This window comes from Oryctolagus cuniculus, chromosome 9, assembly GCF_964237555.1.
Source record: "Oryctolagus cuniculus chromosome 9, mOryCun1.1, whole genome shotgun sequence".
NCBI classification, from domain to species: Eukaryota; Metazoa; Chordata; class Mammalia; order Lagomorpha; family Leporidae; genus Oryctolagus; species Oryctolagus cuniculus.
In genome coordinates this window covers 39,551,794-39,573,612 of record NC_091440.1, presented here as the reverse complement: position 1 = coordinate 39,573,612, position 21,819 = coordinate 39,551,794, and the positions used below count along the sequence as shown (strand labels likewise).

The 21,819-nt window shown below is 43.4% G+C and overlaps 1 long non-coding RNA gene across 11 annotated transcripts in view; it reads left to right on the top strand.

The window, feature by feature from the left end:
- The window catches only part of LOC127492117 (uncharacterized), an 82,313-nt gene that overhangs the window by 2,080 nt on the left and 58,414 nt on the right, over window positions 1-21,819 (top strand). For 9 of the 11 annotated variants that reach the window (XR_011378632.1, XR_011378629.1, XR_007921174.2 and 6 more), the window contains exons 2-3: window positions 4,049-11,806; window positions 14,353-14,444. This is a non-coding gene — a long non-coding RNA (uncharacterized lncRNA). The remainder of the gene's footprint in view (window positions 1-4,048; window positions 11,807-14,352; window positions 14,445-21,819) is intronic. The other 2 variants (XR_011378631.1, XR_011378628.1) reach the window with 2 other exon arrangements.

Below are 21,819 nucleotides of genomic sequence, written 5' to 3'. Positions count from 1 at the left end.
AGAGCTAGGGCTCAGCCAGGTCAAAACCAGGAAGCCCAGAACTCCATTTGGGTCTCCCATGTGGATGGCAGGGCCCCAGTCACGTAAGTCATCTCTGCTGCCTCCCAGGATGCATTAGCAAGGAGCAAGATTGCAAGCAGAGCAGCTGGGATTTGAATTGGTGCTCCGTTATGGGATGTGGGCTTCGTAAGCAGCAGCTAAGCCCACTGGACTGCAATGCCCACCTCACTTCTGTGTTTTAAATTGAGCTGGGCTATGATTTTGATCCTATTAAAATTCAGCCTTTGTATGATTATTATAGAATAACGTACTATATATTATAATGCTTTACTATATGTGTATTAGTAGAATGATAGAATATAAGCATACTATTAGTACTTCTCATTTCCTACGTAAGTTTTGTTCCCTTCTGCTGTCCTTCGGGGATTCCCTTGTCTCTGTTTTTTGTGGATCATAGGCATTATTCGTCCTTGGTTTGTTTCCTCATTTTGATATTGCATATCCTCCAATTGCTTTCTGCAAATCCGTGCAAGGCAAGCAAATACTCACACAAACAGCGCTGTGTAATGCAGTTTTGGACAATGGTGGGCCGCACATGCCAGTGTTCACATAAGATTGTGAGGCAGCTGAAAAATTCCATTGGCCTTGTGACATAGCACAATGTATTACTCACATGTGTGTGATGCTGCTGCTATAAACAAACCCATTGCTTTGCCAGTCGTATGAAACAACACAGTTCTGTACAGCACATAGCACTTGATAATGATAATAAAGGACTCTGTTCCCGGTTGGTGTATTAATACCATGTTTTTTCATCATTATTTTCGTGTGTACTCCTACTTATGAAAGAAAGTGTGCATTAAACAGTGTGCTCTCTTATGCTGGCAGTGACCTCACATATCTTGGGTATGATTCACACGGTAGGGGGCTGGCATTGTGGCACAGCAGGTTAAGCCACTACTTGGGATGCCTGCATACGATATCAGAATGCAGGTTTGAGTCCCAGCTGCTCTACTGCTGATCTGGCTTCCTGCTAGTGTGTCTGTGAAGGCAGTGGAAGATGGCGCAAGTGCTTGGGCTCCTGCCACCCTTGTAGGAGAATATGACAGAGTTCCTGTGGCTCTTGACTTTTGCCTGGTCCAATCCTGGCTGTTACAGCCTTTGGGAATGAACCAGCAGATGGAAGATCTCTTTCTCTGTGGCTGCCTCTCTTTGTCACTCTGCCTTTCACTCACTCACTCACTCACTCACTCACTAACTCTTTGATTCAAACCATAAGGTAAACCCCTAATACACATTTCTGAGGACATATTCCTACTGCCAAGCAACATTTGTCTATATTCTGAGACTTGCAATGTCTGGCTCTGTCTTTATTCTACCCTCATATTTAGCTAATGTTTTTTGTGAATGGATTTCCGGGTTAGGAAGCATTTTCCCATGGAATTTAGAATATATTGCTTAATTGTTTGATGCTTTAGCTAAGAAGTCCAATGTCATACTGATCCCAATTCCTTTTTTTAAAGATGTACTTATTTAATTGAAAGTCAAGAGTTCCAGAAAGAGAGGAGAGAGAGAGAGAGAGAGAGAGAGAGAGAGAGAGAGAATCTCCCATCCCCAAATGACTGCAACAGCCAAGATTGAGATAGGCTGAAGCCAGGAGCCAGGAGTTTCTTCGGGGTCTCCCACATGGGCTCAGGTACCCAAGGACTTGGGCCACCTCTGCTGCTTTCCCAGGTGCATTAGCAGTAGTTGAATCAGAAGTATAGCAGCCGGAACTTGAACTGGTGCCCATATGGGTCGTCAGCACTGCAGAGGGCGGCAGCTTAACCTCCTGTGCCACAGCACCAGCCCCATGATCCCGATGCTTTGTGTGAAGCCCATTTTTCTCTCTCTGGAAAATTGTAGGACCACATTCTTCCCTTTTGTAATCTCCCGGTGAGGTATCTTGGCGTGCAGCTTTCTTCCCGCATTGCAAGAGGAATTCATTCGGAGGTCCGTTTAATTAGGAAACTTGCCTCTCAGTTCAGGACAGCTCTCTTCAATTATTTTATGGATGGTTTCACTCCAGAAATTCTCCCTGTTCTTTTATTGTTTGGAAGAGGAACTTGCTGAAATAATCCTCTCATTTGGATCTAGTCTGTCAATTTTCCACTGCCGTCTTTTGGCCGGTCTGGGCTATCACCTTAAGGTGATCTTCTTGTCTTCTCTTGAGTTTTTCATTTCTGCTATTTTGGTTTGGAAGTTTCAAACTCTCTATTTTTTTAAGTCTCTGAATTTTTTTCTGTTTTGGTTGCTAACTTACTTCTGAGAACACTGGATGGAAGATCTCTCTCTCTCTCTCTCTCTCTCTCCCTCAACCTCTCTTTGCAACTCTGCCTTTCAAATAAATAAAATAATTTTTAAAAGAGATATAGTGTTGCCAACGCCGCGGCTCACTAGGCTAATCCTCCGCCTGTGGTGCCAGCACCCCAGGTTCTAGTCCCGGTCGGGGCGCCGGATTCTGTCCCGGTTGCCCCTCTTCCAGGCCAGCTCTCTGCTGTGGCCAGGGAGTGCAGTGGAGGATGGCCCAAGTCCTTGGTTGGGCCCTGCACCCCATGGGAGACCAGGAGGAAGCACCTGGCTCCTGGCTTCGGATAGGTGCAGTGCGCCAGCCGCAACGTGCCAGCCATAGCGGGTGGTGAACCAACGGCAAAGGAAGACCTTTCTGTCTCTCTCACTGTCTAACTCTGCCTGTCAAAATAAATAAATAAATAAATAAATAAATAAATAAAATACAAGGACATAATAGACTCTGGTTAGCTCAGAGAGCAAAGATGAAGGGCTGAACACACTTGGGAGAGGGGTTCTTAGCAGGCCTTCAGTTTGTATATATAGTTTTACCTCCGTGTCCCCAGGGAACTGGGTACAGGACCCCTGCAGATAGTACAATCTGAAGATACTCAAGTCCCTTCTATAAAATGACATCATATTTGTGTAAAATCCAAGAACATTTTCCTAGCCTTTAAATCAAGCCTAGCTTACTTATAACACCTAACAGTAGAAATGCTGTGTAAATAATTGCTATGCTGTATTATTTGGGGAATAATAACAAGAAAAAACATCTGTACATGTTTGGTGCAGATTTTTTACAAAAGTGTTTTGAGAGCCGGCGCCGTGGCTCACTAGGCTAATCTTCCACCTTGCGGCGCCGGCACACCGGGTTCTAGTCCCGGTCGGGGCGCTGGATTCTGTCCCGGTTGCCCCTCTTCCAGGCCAGCTCTCTGCTATGGCCAGGGAGTGCAGTGGAGGATGGCCCAAGTGCTTGGGCCCTGCACCCCATGGGAGACCAGGAAAAGCACCTGGCTCCTGGCTCCTGCCATCGGATCAGCGCGGTGCGCCGGCTGCAGCAGCGGCCATTGGAGGGTGAACCAACGGCAAAGGAAGACCTTTCTCTCTCTGTCTCTCTCTCTCACTGTCCACTCTGCCTATCAAAAAAAAAAAAAAAAAAAAAAAAAAAAAGGTGTTTTGATCTATGGGGTTGCTTGACTCTGCAGATGCAGAACTGTGTCTTCAGGCCTCCTCACTCTTGTGTGCTTTTTGTTGTCATTGCTGTTTTATCCTTGAAAATTGCCTATTTATTTGAGAAACAGAGAGAGAAATTCTGCTGATTCATCCCCCAAATGACAACAGTGACCAAGGCTGGACCAGGCCCAAGCCAGAAGCCAGGCACTCAATCCAAGTCTCACATGTGGTTGGCAAGAACCCAACGACTTGAACTGTTGCTGCTGCCTCCCTGGGCCTGCATTAATAGGGAGTGGAGTCGAGAGCTGGAACCAGGAGTCAAAGTACTCCAATATGGAATATAGGCTTCTTAACTGCTGGGCTAAATGCCTGCTCCTGTGTCTTCAATTCTTTTGTCTAGGCTGGGTTAGTTTCTCCAAGAGAAAGTGTTTCTGATCTCTTTTCTGAGGAGTATAATTCTGGCTACCAGCCCTTTGAGCGCTGAATGGGAGAAAGCTGGGTCTCAATGTTCACATTACACACTTCCTCTTAATTCCTTCATTTCCAGAATGGTCCCATTGCCCCGGACTGAGTTTGGGATCTTGTGGTCTGGAGATCCTCTCTTTATCCTCTCTAGAGTGGAAGCCTCTAGTGTTCTCCTGGGATAAGGTAGGAAAACAGGAATTTTAATTGCTTCTTAATCACACTTTTAATCAATCCTGTGGGGTTTATCCCTGCTTTCACACCCAATTTAAGAGTCATTTGATGCTGCCAGTTCCCAAGGTTTTTGGAAACTCTATGGTATAATCTGATTAGTTTTTGGCTTTCGCCACTGTTTGCTTTCTGAGATCTGCTAAGGCATTTATTGCTAATCTTTCTGCTCTTTGGTTTCTAAAATTTGGTAGCTCTGATCACCTCTCCAATTTTGTTGTTCTGTTGGGTTTTTGCCTAAACAAATCCTCTTACTGTCATTTTGGTGGAGTTTGTGAGGTACTAGAGTCTTCCCTGTATCTCTAAATTGATATGTAAGATTGTTAGAAGCTGTTATTAGATACCCACTGACATCATGTGGTTCTTCCCTAGGCGTTCTATAATGACAATTTTACTCAGAAAGTTTCAAAGGAATATATGCTTACCCAATAACAGAGGTGAGGGAAAGAAGGTGATTAGGTACCAATTAAATTAATGCATTTACAGTAAGAATAAATGTACCTCCACACTGGGGTAGACAACAATGTGTTAGACTTTTTTTTTTAATTAATTAATTTATTTGAAAGTCAGAGTTACACACAAAGAGAAGGAGAGGCAGAGAGAGAGAGAGAGAGAGAGAGGTCTTCCATCCGCTGGTTCACTCTCCAAATGGCTGCAAAAGGGCCAGAGCTGTGCCGATCCGAAGCCAGGAGCCAGGAGCTTCTTCCAGGTCTCTTAAGCAGGTGCAAGGCCCAAGCACTTGGGCCGTCTTCCACTGCTTTCCCAGGCCACAGCAGAGAGCTGGACTGGAAGTGGAGTAGCCAGGACTCGACCTGGTGCCCATATGGGATGCAGGCACTGCAGGCACGGCGCCGGCCTCTAGATTCTTTAAAATTGCTGTAAGACATGTCTATTGGGTATGGAGAAACGAGAAAGTGAGGTATAGCTTTGTGTGTGTTTGTGTTAATTTTTTTAAACAAAGGTTTATTTTTTTTTTTACTTATTTTGAAGGCATAGCAAGAGAGAGAGAGAGAGAGAGAGAGATCTTCCATCCTCTCGTTTACTCTCCAAATGCCCTCAAAAGTTAGGTCTGAGTCTGGCCAAAGCCAGGATCCAGGAACTCCATCCTGGTCTCTTGTGTGGGTGGCAGCGGCTGAAGTACCTGAGCCATCATTTGCTGCCTTCCCAGATGCATTTGCAGGAAGCTGACTCAGAAGTAGAGTAGCAACTTAATTTGCTGCACCACAACACTGGCCACTAGCTTCTGTATTTCAAGCAAGGTTTTTGTGGAGAAAAGAGGGGGTTTTTGAAATAGAAAAAGGAAAATTTCACAAAGGAGGACGTCTTTGTTTCTCAGGGGATGTTACTGTAAGTAGTCCTTTGTCCAGCACTATTTTCTGGGGACAAGGTAGATGACAAGGTGGAAGCATCAAAAAGAGAGTAGAATACTACAGTCATACAAGACTCAGGACGGATCTAGAACGTTACTGGACAAGAGGCAATTAACATTCAGCGCACCAGTGGGCTGGGGCTGAGAAGACAAGGCGTGCCGTCTGTGGTTCAGCAAGTCCCTGCACTCCACCTGTCCCCTAATCATCTTGTCTCTCCCGTTTGTCTCCCTGCCTGGCCGATGTGGGTGCTCGAGTGTGCAGTCTGGCTGCAGAGGACAGGAACACTTCCTTGAGGGCCAGCCGCCACAGACAAGGAGAACACTGGGAAGCAGCCGCCAAGGCAGCAGAGGAAGGGGCTCTCAGTTGCCTCAGCTGCCACAGCACAGCTGTCTTAGAGGAACTGCCCAGTGGACCGTATCAAATGGCGTTTTTGGGAATTTGGGGTCAGAGTAAGATGCTGCGGCCTGAAAGCAATGTTTCCCTCTCAGATCGTGAGACCAAGGATGATGAGAACAATCGCCGCCACCACCACCACAGCAGCAGCAGAAATCATTATTTGACATCTTCTGGTGCCATGAGCTGATGTACACATTATATCCAGGAATCTCCGCAAACTATGTAAAATAAATGTTCCTGCTTCCCGGTTGTAGACTTGAATCTGAGAGTAAAATAATGTATCTGAAGACGTATGATAATTAGTGAAAAAGAATTTGATCTTTCATCTGTCTGATCCCAAAGCCTAATGATGATTACAAAGATCATGAATTGCGTCCTCAATTACCGCCTCGTGGTTGCAGTAATAGAAGCCCACCTTAGCTTACAAAGCAAAAGGAGGGGCCAGCACTGTGGCAGAGAAGGCTAAGCCTCCACCTGCAGTGCTGGCATCCCACATGTGCCATTTCAAGTCCCAGCTGCTCCGCTTCTGATCTAGCTCCCTGCTAATGGCTTGGGGAAGCAGTGGAAGATGGCCCCTGCACCCACGTGGAGACCCAGAAAAGCTCCTGGCTCCTGGTTTTGGTCTGGTCCCGGCTGTTGTGACCACTTGGGGAGCGAACCAGTGGATGGAAGATCTCTCTCTCTCTCTCTTTCTCCTCTTTCTCTGTAACTCTGCCTTTCAAATAAATAAATGCTCTTAACAAAAAAGGCAAAAGAAACTATACTGATGAAAAACAAAACCCTCCAAAAAACAGGTAGCCAAAATGAGAGGGCGAGGATCTCACTGGCCCCAGCAATGATTAGCACTGGAGAGCTGAAGGCTGTTAGGGCTCTCTGCTGTCTGTCTTGTCTCTGCCTCCTCCTGAGGCCAGCTCTGTTCTCTTCCATGGCAGCCTGGCTTTCTGCACTGTGGAAGGAGTGCAGGAGCGGGTGATATGTCTCCAGGGAGCCCTTGACTTAATGACCTGAGAAACAACAGAGTCTCCTCTTGGCAGCCCCAGCAAAGAAATTCTGGGAAGAGTCTCAGTAGTTCTGTTTGGATCATGTATCCATCCCTGCACGGATGGCTGTGTCCAGGAAGACATGAGAGTCCATAATGAGGCCCGTAATTCTCTGTTATAAAGTTGGTAGAGTGCCTGTTAACATATGGAGAAGGGGTGAAGGAATGCCAAATAGATAAAAGTAGTAACTACTATGTCTCCAGTCACCTTGGTTTTTAAATGTAAGATTCATTTTACAGTAAACTTGTTATTTTTCTCAGGGAAAAAAAAATTCCCTGCAAGACAAAAATTATCTAATATTCACAAAATAATCTGAACATTCGTGTTCAAAGTTCTTGGAGATCACCTCACTGCCACCCTCACGTACCATCTTGGATCCTCTCAGTAGCTGGTTTGGTGGGTTTTACCAGGTCACAAAGCCCGTAAGCACCGGCTACATAACTTGAACCTTAACAGAGAATAGTCTTGCCTTGTGTGTTTCCAAGTAAGCCAAGTTTACACACAGAGAAAGGATAATAGATTCAGAGAATCGCTGAGTGAAAAGGGAGCTACTATTGAGAAATGATCACCTGAGGGAATCTCATCTTTTCAAAGTCTGGGGGAAAGTTCTCAGCTGCTACAGGGCTGATTGTGTTGTTGAAAAGATGAGATGAAGCATGTGAGTGAACACAAAATTCCGGGGAAGTTTGAACTATGAAACCAACTTAAAAATAGAAGAAATGAAAGTGTGCTCAATTGGCAAGTGTTAAATGCTTTCCACTTCCCTCCCTTATTCTATGAGATAAGGATCCACAACAATGAAAGAAAATGAAGAAGCTACATTTTGTTTGCATGTGTGATTGTATTCATCAGCTTCTTGTCACTATCACAAAATACCCGAGATAAGCTACTTATGGAGGAAGAAGGTTTAGTTTGGCTCACTGTTTTGGATGTCCGTAGTCCAAGACTGAGCAAGCTCCACTGTTGGTTCTTGGAGGCTGGCAACAGCAGTGGATGTGTGGAAGAGGGGATCACACAGTGGGCCAGGAGACAAAGAGGGAGCAAACTCCTAGTCTGTGTATGTGATTCTCCTTGTACCGCCACCATGATCTGATCATGGGGCGCCACCATAACCACCTAATCCGATTTAATCACTTCCCAAAGTTACTGCCTTCAGACAGTCTTGTTGGGGTACGGTTTGCCTTTAATCCATTAGCTGTTAACATTGGTCCACCAATCATTTATGGAACACTCTGGGGACCAAGTCTAACACATGGGCCTTCAGGGGACACCCAAACTAATGTCCAACCCTTAGCTCTACTGTCAGATTCACATTTTTTTGAAACATAAATCTGGCTATGGTTTTGAGAATGTATTGGGAAGCAATGGGATGAGAGACAGGGAGACTATTTAGGAGTCTTGGGATAATGTAGAAAAAAGCTAAGGATGACCTTGACTAGGGAAATAGCCAAAAGTTGGAGAGAAATGGGTGGCTTTGAGAATAAACACAGGATATTAGCACTTTGTGATTGATTAGAAATGGGGTGGAGGGAAGAGAAGAGTGAAGAATTGGCACCATCCCCCAACTAGGTTTTTAGTTTGGGTATCTAGATGTACGAAGATACCATTTGTTGAGATAAGAAATCAGAAGGAAGAATGTGTTTGGGTGGGAGGAGATTCTGAGCAAATTGAGATTGGAAGTTTATAGTTATGTTTGCATATACACTCAAGAACTGGAAAGAAAGGGAGAAGGAAGGAGGGTGAAAGGGAGACAGGGGGAGGGAGTGAGGAAGGGATATCATTATGTTCATAGAATTGTAGCCACAAACCACATTGAATCTGCTGAAAACTAATTACAAATCAAAATAAAAAAGTATAAAAACTGTCTCCAATTAGCCACCACACAAATCCTGTTGATTTTCTTCCTTGATTTTTTCCTATCAGTTCTTTCTTTTCTATTTTTTCTTCTATCACTACAGTTCTATTAAAGATAAATGTATGCATATTTAAATTTTAATGAGTTTATTTGAACATCAGCAATTCATGAATTGGCCATCCCTAGACAGCCTGCAAATGGCTCAGTGTTCCCCCAGCTTGGGTGGGGTGGGGGTAGGGGGTGGAGAAGAGAACTGATAAGGTGTTCTCAGAGGGAAGACAAAGAAAATATATTTTTTCTTGGTTGGTCAAAGTGGAAAGTCCCTAGTTAGAAGTTAGCTGGCAGTTTCTGATTGGTTAAATCTAAGTTTCCTTTTATTGATTACATTGAATTGGGGTTTACTTTGTTTACATAAGAGTTCAAGGATCTGAGACCATCTCAGCCTAATAATCTCTGCATAACAATTCTAGTTCCCATTGTCTCACATTTGGAGAGATGAAACACTGACTGTGCTGCTCTTCTAATATTCAGTCTTTTTTTCCTTTTTTTTTTTTTTAAAGATTTATTTTATTTACTTGAAAGACAGAATTACAGAGAGAGGTAGAGACAGAGAGAGAGGTCTTCCATCTGCTGGTTCACTCTCCAGATGGCCACAACAGCCAGAACTGTGCCGATCTGAAGCCAAGAGCCAGGAGCTTCCTTCAGGTCTCCCATGTACGCGCAGGGGCCCAAGGACTTGGGCCATCCTCTACTGCTTTCTATTGCTTTCCCAGGCCATAGCAGAGAGCTGAATCAGAAGTGGCGCTGCCAGGACTCAAACCAGTGGCTTTAACCTGCTGTGCCACAATGCCGGCCCCCTAGTATTCATTCTACACAGAGCTACAGTATTCATCTACCCCAAATTGGCTTTGCTGGGTCATCCCCTTCCATTTCATGACATTCCCATGCTTCCCCATTGCTCACTTTCAATTACTGCTTCCAACTGGCTCCTAATTACTTCAGCTTTACCTCACGCTCTCCTGAGAGTTTATCTCAGTCTGGTCATAGTAGAAGTTCAGGGGCCAGTGCTGTGGTACACAGGGTTGAATCTCCATCTGCAGTGTCAGCACCCCATATGGACGTTGTAAGTTCTGGGTTTCGGCACCAATGTAAGGTCCCCACAAAACACCAAACACCAGAGTAAGGGAAAGGGTTTATTGGGGAGAACCCAGCAGGCCGGAGGGAAGGGGCAAGGAAGGAAAAAGAGAGTAAGAGAGAAAGAGGGGAGAGGAGAGAGGAGCACAGAGAGAAGAGAGAGCAAGCGAGGGGAAGGAGAGAGGGGAGCAAGAGAGGAGAGGAGACAAGAGAGAGGGAGAGAGAGAAAGAGAGCCATGTGTTCAGGAATAGGTCCTTTTAAAACTTTGCCAGAGGACAGGCAGGGAAGTAGGAGCAGCGAATCCCGTTAGGATGGGGGTGGAGCTTGACACCAGTGGTTGGGCCTTGTGGCCACCTGGCTTCCAGCAATGGCGGTGGGGGCTAGAGCCTAGGATGGCTAGGATTCGCCATTTTCCTAACAGACGTGGGTTCGAGTCCTGCCTGTTCCACTTTGGATCCAGCACCTTGCTAATGTGTCTGGGAAAGCAGCAGAAGATGGCCCACATACATAGGCGACCCAGAAGAAAATCCTAGCTCCTGACTTTGGATTGGCCCAGCTCTGGCTGTTGCAGCCATTTTGAGAGTGAAACAGCAGAGGAAGCTCTCACTCTCTCTAATTCTGCCTTTCAAATAAACAATAAAATAAATCTGTAAAAAAAAAAAAAAAGAACTTCAAATACAATACCCTCCTTCTGTCCATGCCACTGCCCTCATGTTTTTGTGTTTGCTTCTCTTTTCTACTCATCAGACTCTTAAAACTCAGCCCCAAAGGGCCAAATCTTCCTTCTCACCATTCTATCTCAATCTAGTCCCTCCTTTGAATGTCCAAGTTGCTGGCTGTGCCTCTCATTAGCATTTATTCCCATGTTGCATTGTTTTGCAATTCCCTATTCATTTAATTTCTCTATACCAGATTGAGAACAATGATTAGATATCACATTACTCTCATATTCTCCAGACTACCTAGCGTAATCCTGTGTACAAGGTAAGCATTCTGTAAGTATTTGTTGACTTGAAATACGTACTAAAGTACATTTTTTTCTTACCCACTACTCTTATCTCTGCCTGAGCAAATGAGGTCGATACGCAAAAGTAGTTAAGATAAAGCACGTAAAGTGGAAGAACAAACAGGCGACAGAGGAGATTTTAATGAAACTATGATATTAAAAATAATAATTATCTACTAAATCTATTTTTTAACTTTAAAGAAGTCAAAGTCTTCCTTTTAACCTCAAACATGTGTGTGTATATTTAAGTATGAAAGGTCACATGAATCTTAAAAGGTAGAATTATTATTTTTAAAATATTTGGTAATAAAAATAAACTCTTTTTAAGCTAATAATTCTTGTGATTTTTAAATGATTTCATAGCAAAGCTCATTAAATTTTTAGTATAGATCACCTATTTTGACTCCAAATTGATATTGGAAAGAAAATCTCATTACTTTAAAAAAAATCAATGATAAATAAAATACTTATATCAAGTTTATTGGCATAGATAGCAATAGATTTAGTTATAAATCCAAGGCTTCAATAAAATAAGCTTGGAGTTAGAAATTATGCACTAATTAAAAAAAATAAAAAGGAAAAGGCTTCGAATATGTGATTCAATGTGAACATTTTCCGTGTAATAAGCTCTCTGTTTTTATTACAAAATTAGACAAGTCAACATAAAGTATGTTTAAGTCAACAGAAACTGTTCTAGGTAAGTGAATTTAATCTTCAAGGTCACTGACACACAATATAATCTTGTTTCTCTCAAGATTTTATTCTGCAAGTAACTAAGTGACTCACAAGCTCAGAAAATATTTTCTGGTACAGGTAAGTCTGTGCTTAGCATGAAATAGTCTAAATATTTCTTCTCCTCTTCATACAAGTATTTCAAAAATAACAGCTCCTTCCTGGAAGGTGTAACTGGATTTTTTTAGGAATGTCTACAAATGATTGTCCTTTTGTGGAATGTATTTTAGGACAAGCTAGAATATACTTTTTTCCCCTTTCTCCATCCATCAAACTTACTTTATGATTTAGTTCAGATGCCACCTCTTAAATCATCCACTGCATTTTTTCTAGGAGGAGGAGTAACACTGATTTTATTTTTTAAGTTTCATTTGTTTTATTTGAAAGGCAGAGGTATAGAGACAGAGAGAGAGGTCTTCTGTCCGCTGGTTCACTCTGCAAATGGCCGCAATGGTCAGAGCTGGGCTGATCTGAAGCCAGGAGTCAGGAGCTTCTTCCAGATCTCCCATGTGGGTGTAGAGGCCCAAACATTTGGGCCATCCTCCGCTGCTTTTCCAGGCACATTAGAAGGGAGCTGGATCAGAAGTGGAGTAGCTGGGACTCAAACCGGCAGCTATATGAGATTCTGGCACTGCAGGAGGCCATCTTACCAGCTATGCCACAATGCTGGCCCCATAACACTGCTCTTAATGTTTATTTCAACTCACCAATTTTCATGGTTGGTATGTATGTTTGGTTGCACCCATAAAAGTTATAAGTGCCTCATGGGAACTACAAATTATTCAAGTCTGCATCTCTATTTGTACCTTAACATTGTACTTTGCATGTGGTAAGTGATTAGTAAGTGAATATATTTTACTTTTAAGTATTTAAAAAGCTTTGTAAGAATAATGCATGGGGCTGGTGTTGTGGCATAGCGGGTAAAGCTGCCACCTGCAGTGCCAGCATCCCATATGTGTGGAGTCCCAGCTGCTCCACTTCTGATCCAGCTCTCTGATTTGGCCTGCTAAAGCAGTGGAAGATGGTCCAATTCCTTGGGCCCCTGCACCCGCATGGGAAGATCCCGAAGTTCCTAGCTCCTGGCTTCGGTTCGAATCAGTGCAGATCCGGCCCTTAACGGCCATCTGGGGAATGAACCAGCAGATGGAAGACACTTCTCTGTCTCTGTCTCTCTCTCTCTGCCTCTGCCTCTTTGTAGCTCTGCCTTTTAAACAAATACATAAATCTTAAAAAAAAAATGCATAATCATTGTTAAAAATAAATGCTAGAGAAAAGATAGTTATAAAGACAAAAACAATAGCCCCACCCCTCACTTTGTCTACCACTAATCTTGTTTACTCGAGGGAATCACCTTGAGTTTGGAACCATTTTTGTTTTACCTTCTTTTGTTTTAAGTTATACTTTTTTTTTTTTCACTTAATGATGTACATAGTTATCTACTTATTTTTCCTTTCAGACATTTCCTATTAGGGGAGATGCCTGTTATGAGACAAGAGAATCTTTGACCTTACTTCTATATCTACCTTTATCTCATGCTGGAGTTGCTCTTATTTCTCCAAGATTGCATCCAGCTCCTAGGGCCAAGGGAATATTCTAGGAGCCTTTTGTCTTCTCCCTGCAGTTTGGATAGCTTTCTCTCCAAGGCTGTTCCTCTGCTGGCATGCGTGTGTTCTCTTCTTTATTCTTAGTTGAACTGACTGTTTTCTAAATCTTGTATCTTCTTCTTTTTGTTTTTCTCACCTACATTTTGTGGGAGTATATGGTTTGGAAACTTCCTAATAAAGGGCATTTTGGGCAGAATATGTCCCTAGTCCTCCTTGTGTTATATTTGATTTATGATTTGGTTGGGTAAAGGATTCTGTATTGCAAGTCATTTTCCCTCAGAGCATAGGCATTTTCCTGAGACATTGTCAATCTCCTGTCTTTACTTCAAATAAAGAAATATTTGTTAAGTGCCTACCCAGCTGTTCTACTAAGTGCCCACAAAGTGGAGATAAATGGATTCTTTGCATACTGTCTATCTGCTTACCTTCATGTGCTAGCCATACAGTACTTTGCAAGAACATGTACTGTGGAAACTTGAATCACTGAGAAGCTACCAATACAGCAATATATATAAAACCTTCATATCCAAAAGCTTCTCTTTTTTTTAAGGTTTATTTTATTCATTTGAAAGACAGAGTTACAGAGAGAGGTAGAGACAGAGAGAGGTCTTCCATCTGCTGGTTCACTCCCCAGATGGCCGCAGCGGCTGGAGATGCGCCGATCCGAAGCCAGGAGCCAGGAGCTTCTTCTGGGTCTCCCACGTGGGTGCAGGGGCCCAAGGACTTGGCCATGTTCTACTGCCTTCCCAGGCCATAGCAGAGAGCTGGATCGGAAGACGAGCAGCCAGGACTAGAACCCGGCGCCCATATGAGATGCCGGTGCTTCAGGCCAGGGCTTTAACCTGCTGCACCACAGCACAGGCCCCCCAAAAGCTTCTGACCTTGATTTAGATTTGACCTTCATATCTTAAAGACAGGAATGAAAAACTTTTGGGCACTTTTTTACTTGCATGAAGTTTGATATTAATTCACACTCTGAATAAAGGCCAGTCACTGTCGGTTTTCTCTTTCTCTCTTAAGCAGACTTTGCCATCTCTGCAAGCTTTTTACTATGAACTCATGGACCATTGAGAAGTACTAAGTGAAACACGTTTCCTGGGTTCAAACAAGTCGTGGTGAGCAATGTCAGGGTGGACTCCATTTCTATGACGTCTGTCGGGCACTGCTCACATCTGCTGTCCTGTCCTCTCCTTGCGGCCCGTGTAACTCCAAGGCAATGATTTCCAGTCAAGTGATAATTCATCCTGTTTGCCATGAAGGGAAGGAGTTGCATCCCCCGAGGATGCTTCCATTTGAGCAGGTTGGGCCAGGTTATTTAGTGGCTGGATGCCCAATGATTGCACAATATACCACTTGGTGGGGTGTGCTTACTAGGAATTTTGTCGTGGATGGCTAAATGGGTCTGTCACATGCCAGGCGAGCTTAATTTCTTCAGACAGACAACATATTTCTCTGTGTGGTCTTGGAAGAGCCCTCATTATTCATCTTGACTTTTGTCATTGGTAATCAGGACTACTTAATAATAGCTTGATGATATAGCCACTGTGGCCTGATTAAACAAGGAAATTCAGAAAATGAATGCTCCATATGGCCTCATTTGTCAACACTGCCATATTCATGGGTGGGACACACACACACATGCCTGTACACATGGAATTTCTGGTGTGAGACTTCGTTCCTTTGCCAGCCTTGCCATCTATCATTGCATTCCAGATCCTATGTGATTTAAATTGATAATGAGTTACAGGCTTAAAATTATATGCTATGGAATGACTCATTATGCATAGACATATTTCTATCATCCAAGTGGCTTCTTTTAATTAGAGGACTGGGAAGCTCTAAGAATGTGGATTTGTTCAATTGTGGGAGAATAATCCTTTCCTTGGTGAGCTCCGAGTTGAGTTGCACATGGTGTTGGTTATGGCTCTCTCTAATGAAACTCATTTCCTTTTTTAAAGTTTTAGTTGGTGTTGGTTTGGTGTTGCTGGCATTTAAAACTTAAACAATCCCAAGTTTTAAGCTACACTGACTTCTCAGGAGGACCCACTAAAGCCAAGATTTCCACATATACCCTTCCCTGCAGAGGTTTTGGAGAGAAATAAAACTTGAATGTGATATCTCAGACCTCAAGAGTGTCCTAGGGCTGGCTTTCTTGGCTATCCTACTTTCCTGACTTTTTCTCTCCTTTCTCCCTCAGTCCTTTTAATAATTTCCCTTTTCTTCAAACTGCTACCATGGTGGCTTTTTAAGATGTATTTAAGCCTCAAGAAATAAAGGCACTTTGTACTTCTTAGAGTTAATGTCCCATCTGTGAATTGAGACCAGTTCATCTCTGCTTTCCAACTGTGAGTTTTTTTTTTTTTATGGGATAGATAATTCTGTGTGAAAAAAGGGTCCCACTGCCCGATGGGTTCTTAGACATCACACAGCAGGATGTCTAAGAGCCACTGCAGCTCAGGAATCCTGGGGCTGTGCAGAATGAAATGACTGAGCCAATGAGCTGGTTAGGAAAAAGATAGCAAGAGTCTTAAATTATTATTTGTTCAGGAAGAGGCTTAAGGACTCTGGGACAGATTCAACCCCTTAATTCCACACGTACACTTTTCACTGCAGCTAACATCTCACATGGTTATCTTGACTGAAGTCTTTGGAGAACACACAGAATGTGTTGATAGGTCTTATATCACACTGTAACTTGGGTGCTTGGCAGGCAAGCATACTTCTCTCTTTCAAAAAAAATTAATATTTGCTTGATTTTCTGATAAAAACGAATACTACAAAAGAATATTGCAAAACCTTGAAGTGTTTGGCAGGCTTTCCCATGTGGGTGGAAAAATGTTGTTCTGGAGCCAAACTAGAATTGCTCATAAAATATAGCATAAAAAAATCCATTTAAAAAGGAGCCTTGATCCTGAAAAAAAAATACATATGTAAATGTATAAAATAACAAAGCTTATGGACCTTACCAGCATGTATTATATAAACACAATGATGTAACCAGGATGTTATGAAAATGGTAGATCTCTGATATTAGAGATAAATGAAGTCTCTATTATGGTGAGTTTTACCTTTATCAGATTCTCACTGTGTTTGGATCTCTGTCTCTGTGCTATGGATTTGTTTGTGTCTTGCGTCTACCCACATTCTACCTCTCTCTTTGTTATATAGCCTAGCATGATGTCTTGCTGTGATGTCTTGCTTCTCAGAAAGGAAGGCTGTTTAAAGCTGGAAGATGTGTTAAGGTTGTTTTTATTCTTATTTGGCCTATAAACATTTAAGCACTTGGATAGCCCAAGTTCAGAGCCAAAATTTCTCCCCTTATGCATGCTTCCTCTGAACTTCTACTCATATCTGATTTCCATATGTCTTCCTTTTACCCAGTCATCACCTCTTACTTGTAAACGCTTCAGCACAGTTGTGGTCCCTCCTTATGCTTCATAATAAATATACAGGATAAGGGAGGATGAAGAGGGTTGTAAAGTGTTAGTTGATTGGGCAAAAGAGTCAGTATTTTCAATTAAATGATTTATTTATGTTAAGATGTATTTATTTGAAAAGGAGAATTACAGAGAGAAGGAGAGACAGAGAGATAGAGATCGAGATCTTCCATCTGCTGGTTCATTCTGCAAAGACCCACAACAACCAGGTTTGGGCCAGGCCAAACTCAGGAACTATATTGTGAGGTTCTGTGTGGAAGGCAGGGGACCAGTGCTTGTGCTTCTGCCTTCTGCTGCCTTCCCAGGTGCATTAGGAGGAAACTGGATCAGAAGCAGAGTAGCCGGGATTCAACTGGCACTCCGATACGGGATGCTAACATTACAAGTGGTGGCTTAACTTGCTGTGCCACAGTGTCAGTCCCTTAAGGACTTAAGTTTGTTTTTGATTTTTTTTATTAGTTAAGGAGACATAGATTAAGATGTTTTTCCTAAGCATCAGCCCATAGAGATCACTCTTCTTTTCCTCATGGCCATCTGGTCTTTCTACAGAGCACAATAAATATAGGCGATGCACTCATGAATCCCCTTAGGAAGGAATGATGTCTACATGAGTTGACTTTTTATCCTATCTCTTAGGTCCTGGCACTGTACATATTCATGGTGCTTCTTTGTTAGTTAGCCAGTGCTAATTTCCCCTAAATTAGAGGAACTACTTCTTGCTAAATGAGGGAATAGAAAGAAAAGATGCGGCAGAGCAGGTTGGGGATTGTTCCAGGTGAAGGGGATTCTACAACTTAGCAAGAGGAGTGGGAGAAATAGATTACCTTTCTCGAGTAGTATTTATTGAGGAATCAATGACGCATTTGTTGAGTCCTTCCTGTATTGCCAAAAGTCAAATAGGCAGTGTGAGAATCAATGATAGACCTGACACGTATTTTTGCCTTAACAGGAACTTAGGATCTGGTTGGGCAATCCATAGTTTGCATATCAAATGAAAGCATTATATTCGTTAGGATTGTCTGAAATACTGAAAGAGCTTTGAGAAGGAACAGATCAGTGATGCAGACAAAAGCAAGAACAAACTGAAGGAGGCAAAGCACGAGCATTGGAGGATTTTAGGTGGAGTTTGAGGCTCCTGGCCAGAGACACGAGCCATGGCCTGAGGGGCCACACTTGAAGTTTGTTAGGAAGTGAGCCTTGCTATGTAGCTGTGTTTAAGGAACATCAATGAAGGCAAATGACTTTAGACTTGATGCAGAGAGAATGTAGTGGGTTCCTAATGAAAGCGATTTGCTAGGAAGACAAATCTGCCAGTAGGGGATAGAGTGGAATGAAATAGGGAGATACTGGAAGCTATTGGATTTACTGAAAGCCCATTTTGTAGAAAAATAATTTACTGGGGGCCAGTGTTGTGGCACAGCAGTTTAAGCAGATGCCTATGATGCTAGCATCCCATGGGAGTGTTGGTTCAAGTCCTGGCTGCCCCACTTCCAATCCAACTCTCTGCTATTGCCCCTGGGAAAACAGCAGAAGATGGCCCAGGTACATGGGCCATCCTGTGGGAGACTCAGATGGAGTTTCTGGCTCCTGGATTCAACCTGGATCTGTCCCACCCACTGTGGCCATCTAGGGACTGAAATAGCAAATGGAAGATTCTCTCTCTCTCTCTGTCTTTCAAACAAATAAATGAATAAACTTTAAAAAATAATTTACTGCTGTGAAATTAATATAGCATGAAATTAATTGGTTTAAAATAAACAACTCAGTAGCATTTAGTACATTCACTCTATCTAGTTCTCAAACATTTCCATCATCCCAGAATAAAACCCCATGCCTACTAAATGTGGTTTCTTGCTATTCTCCCCTCTCTCCAGCCTTGGACAACTGCTGATTCTCTCTCTGCATTTATTGATTTTGGATATTTCAGATCAATGAGATCATGTAATTTCTGTGTTTGACTTTTTAAAAAATATTTAATTATTTATTTGAAAGAGTATTGTAAGGAGGAAAGGGGGGCAGGGAGAGAGAGAGAGAGAGTGAAAGAGTGAAAGAGAGAGAGAGTTTCCATTCACTGGTTCACTCCCCAAGTAGCCTCAGTGGTTGGGGCTGGGCTAGGCTAAAGCCGGGAACTTCATGGATGGCAAGGGCTCGAGCACTTGGTCCTTCCCAGGTGCATTAGTGGGAGCTGGATCAGAAGTGGAGCAACTGGCAAATGAACTGGTGCCCATTTGGGATGCCAGCATATGGGATGCATCTCTTCTCTTTTCTTTTTTTAAATATTCTGATTTTTAAAAAGATTTATTCATTTACTTAAAGGCAGAGTTACAGAGAGGCAGAGGCAGAGAGAGAGAGAGAGAGAGAGAGAGAGAGAGAGGGAGTTCTTCCACGCATTGGTTCACTCCCCAAATGGTTGCAGCAGCTGGAGCTAGGCCGATCCAAAGCCGGGAGCCAAGATTTTCTTCTGGGTCTCCCATGTGTCTGCAGGGACTCAAGCAGTTGGGCCATCTTCTACTGCTTTCTCAGGCCATACCAGAGAGCTGGAGCCGAAATGGAGAAGCTGGGTCTTGAACCGGTGCTCATATGGGATGCCGGCACTGCAGGGGGCGGCTTTACCTGTTGTGTTACAATGTCAGCTCCTGTGTCTGGCTTCTTTCACTTGGCACAATGTTCTTGTTTTTTAATTTTTTAAAAAACTCACTTTTTTTAAAAAAAGATTTATTTATTTATTTGAGAGGCCGGATTATAGGCAGAGAAAGAGAGAGAGAGACAGAGAGAGGCCTTCCATCTGCTGGTTCACTGCTCAAATGGCCACAATGGCTGGGGCTGGGCCAAGTCCAAGTCAAGATCCAGGAGCTTCATCTGGGTCTCCCACATGGGTGGCAGGGGCCGAAGCACTTGGGCCATCTTCTGCTGCTTTCCCAGGTGCATTAACAGGAAGCTGGATCAGAAGTGGAGCAGCTGGGATTTAAGCTGGCACCCATATGGGGTGCTGGTGCCATAGGCAGTGGCTTTACCCACTATGCCACAACAAATATTATTATTTTTTTAAAGACTTATTTATTTGGAAGACAGAGTGATATATATAGAGACACACACAGAGGGACAGAGACAGACAAACAGACAGAGAGCAAGAGATCTTCCATCTACTGGTTCACTTCCTAAATGGCCACAATGGCCAGGGATGGGCCAGGCCAAAGCCAGGAGCCTAGAGTTCCATTCAGATCTCCCACCTGGGTGGCATGGGCCCAAACACTTGAGCCAACCTTTGCTACCTTCCCAGATGTATTCCAATCAGGTACCTTCTGATCTAGGGAGCTGGATCAGAAGCCGAGCCGCTGGAACTTGAATCAGCATGTTCAGATATGGAATGTAGGTGTTGCAAGTGGCAGCTTAACTCACTGCACCATAACATCTTGACAGACCTTGACAAAGTGTATTGCTGTATCTTTGATGGGACAGTTGTGAAAGCTAGAGGCAGATGGTTGATGTAGAATAGGAGACATGCAAAAGAATAAGTATCACAAAGGCTTATTCCTGCTAATGTGGCAGTGGGAATACATGATGAGAAGCTTGATGGCATTTCAATCCTGTTAGTTTCTAAATCCCTAGAGATTAGCAAATTGGGTAGAGTTTGGGGCCAGCCCATTGGTTCAAGTCCTAGTTGCTCCTCTTCCAATCCAACTCCCTGCTAATGTGCCTGGGAAAGCAGCAGAAGATGATCCAAGTGCTTGGGCCCCTGCACCCAAGTGGGAGACACAGAGGAAGCTCCTGGCTTTGGATCAGCCCAGCTCTGGCTGTTGCAGCCATTTGGGGAGTGATTTAACAGATGGAAGACCTCTCTCTCTCTCTGCCTCTGCCTCTCTGTAACTCTGCCTTTCAAATAAATGCATAGATTTTTTTTAAAGGTTTATTTATTTATTTGAAAGTCAGAGTTACGAGAGGAGAGGCAGAGGGAGAGAGAGAGTTCGTCCATCCACTGGTTCACTCCCTAATGGCTGCAATGGCTGGAGTTGTGCTGATCCGAAGCCAGAAGCCAGGAGCTTCTTCCAGGTCTCCCACGAGGGTGCAGGGGTCCAAGGACTTGGGCCATCTTCTACTGCTTTCCTAGGCCATATCAGAGAGCTGGATTGGAAGAGGAGCAGCCAGGTCTCGAACCGGTGCCCATATGGGATGCCGGCGCTTCAGGCCAGGGCATTAACCCACTGTGCCACAGCGCCAGCCCCATTCAAATAAATGTATAGATCTTTAAAAAGATTTGCAGAAAGAGTTGAGTGTAGTGATGAAAATATACAGTTTTGAATCAGATAGACCAGAGTTCAAATTTAGGCTCTGCTGCTACTTAAATCTGAAGTGCTTAGACAGATAATTGAACTCTTCTGAGCTGGAGGAGGCTTAAACAAGATAACGTTTGTGAAGGTGAAAGGTAGACAATACTCTGGCAAGGTGAGGAACACCTATCCACCTCAAAGGAGGTGGATGTGTATTCTGAGTGGAGGCAGGCAGAGAAGGACACTGAAAACTCTACAGAGAACCCATGGTTTGGGGACAGTGAATTGCTGAAGCTTGAAAAGTGAAGGAAGTGCCAGTTTATTTATTTATTCATTGACTTATTTTAATTCATTTATCTATTTTACTCTTATTCCTAAAAGAATTTATAGAGATATTCTGCAAAGATGTCTCTCATTAAAAAACAGTTTACAAAGATAGTGTATGAAGGTCCATATAGCTCAAGATCAAAAATAAGTAAAAATGAGTTTTAAGAATTATGAGAGAGGCTAGTGCTGTGGTGTATAGGGTAAAGCAGCCGCCTGCAGTGCCAGCATCCGGTATGGGTGCCGGTTTGAATTCCTGCTGCTCTACTTCTGATCCAGCTTCTTGCTAATGTGCCTGGGAAAGCAGTGAAAGATGGGCCAGGTCCTTGGGCCCCTGCACCTGTGGGAGACCTGGAAGAAGCTCCTGGCTCCTGGCTTCAGCTTGGCTCAATCTTGGCTGTTGTCACCATTTGGGAGTAAACAAGCTGATGAAGATTCTCTCTCTCTCTCTCTCTCTCTCT